The following is a 3,329-nucleotide window of genomic DNA, read 5'->3' as shown; positions in this document are numbered from 1 at the left end:
TGTAATCTGTATATGGAGGGACATGCTGAAGAGGACACAGTCAAGGGCCTCAGTGCTGAGTTGCACAGAGATCTGCTGAGTGCACGATGGGGAGGATTTCAGAAATGAAAGAATGTGACAAAGAGAGGAAAGAGGAGAAAGATGACAAGGAGAGGGTGCAGGTCAGGTAGCCATAATAAAAAAGAGAAAGGTTAGCGCAAGCAGTCCTTTTCCGTCCACAATGGAACGCTGTTAAATATAGTGTCTCAAGCTTTAAGAGAGGGAGAAGACGAGGGGAGGGAGGTGCGACTAAATTACAAATGAGCTGATAATTCTTGGCCTCCTTGGTTCACTCCCTCACACAGTTTTTTGAAATCCTCCTTCATCCCCTCTGCCAAGACGCTGCGGTGTGGAATTTGAAAATGTCGACATCCTCAACCCCCACTCACCGCTCTGCTCCTCCTTTGCTGCTCCTCCTCGGTGATTTTACTACAGCGAGGTCACAGAGACACCCATCTCCGAAGTCTAGTTAATTAAGGGGATTTTATTTTAAAGAGTTTGGCTGCCTTTCAATGGATGTTCAATTGGAATTACCGCTCATTCTCCACATTGGCTGAGCTGAAATGGGTTTGACCTGCATCTGCCTAAATTCCATCTGGGGTTTGTTAGACACAGGGAAATGCAGATTTGGCAGAAGGTATCTTGACTAATGGTGTGGAAATGTGTGTGTGACTGACAAATAAAGTAAGCCACATGCCTATAGCAGTTTTTATACAAGATAAGCTGCTGGCATGCTACTACTGCAAATAGTACAGTCTTAAAACTCTCCATTATCTAGAAACATGTGGGTGGTTCGAGTACATTATGGAATGGTCTCTTGCAGTGAACTCAGATCAGCGTGTGAGCTAATGCACATAGATTTCACGTAGATAGCAGTTTAACCCAACACCTCTGCCAAGAACATCATTGACCCCTGCACAGTTATGTTTTTTGGAAACCCCTTTGCTGCCCCTATTCATATAAATGACATTTGGCATTCTTTCTAAGACTGGGATTTCTGTTCATTTTCCTTTGTATCAGATGGGACCGACTCCAGCAGTCTGGCAACCCTGGGAGCCAAACACAAACATCCCTGTGGGGGGCTCTCAGCGTGACCTCAACACAGGCCGCAAAGAATCCAGCATTAACATGTAGGCGGAAGGAAAAGGGGGGGGGACTTCCGACATGGCGATGAAGCCGTCACAGAGCTCCTGGTTTAGGCTCTCTTGTTATAGGAAAGCCACTATCATTACTTACACGTTGGAAGAAAAGCGTCCTCAAAGAGAGTCAGTTAAATGAGCAGGGAGCGATAAAAAAAGGATGTCCTCAGATCTGATGTCTGCGGAAGATAACAGGGTTGCTGATGAGGATGATACACCGCTTCCTGAAGGAAACAGTAATGCACACATGCACTGTCATTCCGCGATGTGACGACTACCCCCTATTATTGGAATGTCATCTGACTTGCAGCGCAGCCTCAGGTTGATGTCCTTATTCATCACCAGCAGTATCTGTACGTGTGGGAGAGAGTGTGTGTGTGTTTGTGGTCCAATACCACAGCCTAAAATGCAACAAGATACAGTGATTCATGCTCATCGACCTCCCTCTCTTCAGATCCATCCACCCCGTCTAATAATATTTGCCAAGTCAACAATAAACCTGATGGATCCTTTGTGTTTCTGGTCACTGGTAATGAAAAGTCTACACAGCAAAGTAATTTCACTGAAACTCATTTATCAACATTTGAGGATCAACATCATTTTAATAAATATAACTTCCATATGAAAAAGGTTTTTAAAAATGAAAAGTGCCTGCTGCTAAAATGTTTTCAATACATCTATTAAAAAGCTTTCCATCCATCACTAGTTTATTGTTGGATAAGAGGTACTTCATTTCTAGGCATCCATTAAATATTACCACTAAGCTGAAATCACTTTTTTTCCCCCAATAGCGTACCTGGTGAAACAACATTTAATAATAGAAAGCTGTCTAAATCATTAGGTTCATTTGGTGAAATGCCAAATATTTGCTTCAGTCTTTCTACAATTCAGTTATTTCAAATTAATGGGACCACATTTGCCACACAGTGCCGATGTAGACACACACGCACGCACGCTTGGTATCCCTATCACATCTCCATTAAACCGTAAATTCAAGCACACTTTTTTACGTCTGAATCAACGAACTCTTAATGGTGATTATAAGGGGGAGGAGGAGGTTATTGATGTGTCATTTAAACAGGAAGGCCCCTTAGTAAATGTGTGTGTGCGCGCTGGTGCGTGCCACGACCAGAACGAGACTCTCTTACACACATGTAGACACGCACACCTGACCTTTTCAAAATCCTTCTGACATTTACAGGGCCGATGCGAAGGGGTGAGGACAGCTCATTTACATAATGATAGGACCTAACTGCGACAGCCATTAACACACAAAAAAAAAAAACCCAAGCGAAACACCTCGTCAAATGGACTAATGAGATAATAAGGAATTACTTTTTTCTTCTTTATATTAGGGGGAAGAAAAGAATAAACTCCAGTCATGATCATGCAGCACATTTCTCTTATAGACAGAGTGTAAAATGCTCTTTCTCTGGTTGTACTGATCAGATGGTCCCAGGCTTGGCAAGGTCTACACTCTTCACACAGAATCTCTCCATGTGGAGTGAGAAAGTTAGAGCTAATAGTTTGAGCTATTGTGCAAGTAGGACTGCCAAGAGAAACATCACTTCATCAGAGTTACTGATTGTCCAAGTATGCGTGTGTTTGAGGGAGGGCAGGGGTGTTGAGAAAATGCTGGAAGATTTCCATCACAAGTCATTCCAACATGAGCTGGTATGACTCTGCGGGAGGAAAAATCTAACTCCAGAGGGGCTGCAGCTCTGGCTGACAAGAAACCCTACAGCCAGGGGGACAGACCACTGTGAGGGCACGTGTGGTTCATTTTGCGCTCTTCCTGCGTGTAGCTCCTGTCATAAACAGCATGGCCTTCAGTCTAAAGAAGCTGGGAGACGGGGGGAGGGAGGCCATTCAAATAAACCAATGACGACCGTCACTCAAACAAAAGCACTGGCCAGGAAAGAATGAAAGATAGCTGAAAATAAAAAGAAATGGGAACAAGGCCCTTGTATGTGCTCGACGGCATGGCTGGGGGGAGGGAGGGAGCGAGGGATGGCGGGAGAGGGGAAGGTTTCAAGTGGCGGGTGGGAAAGAGGGGAGGTGGGGCGGCGCCTCTCTTAATCAGTCGCTGTCTGGTCCGTGAATTTTCAGCCAATCCTCTCAATCAGTAAAACCCCGCGCAGTGCAGCCGCG

The sequence above is a fragment of the Morone saxatilis genome, unplaced genomic scaffold (genome assembly GCF_004916995.1).
Source record: "Morone saxatilis isolate NCDOM2014 unplaced genomic scaffold, NCSU_SB_2.0 Contig24, whole genome shotgun sequence".
NCBI classification, from domain to species: Eukaryota; Metazoa; Chordata; class Actinopteri; family Moronidae; genus Morone; species Morone saxatilis.
The sequence above is the reverse complement of the archived record's forward strand: the minus strand, read 5'-3'. Positions refer to the sequence as shown.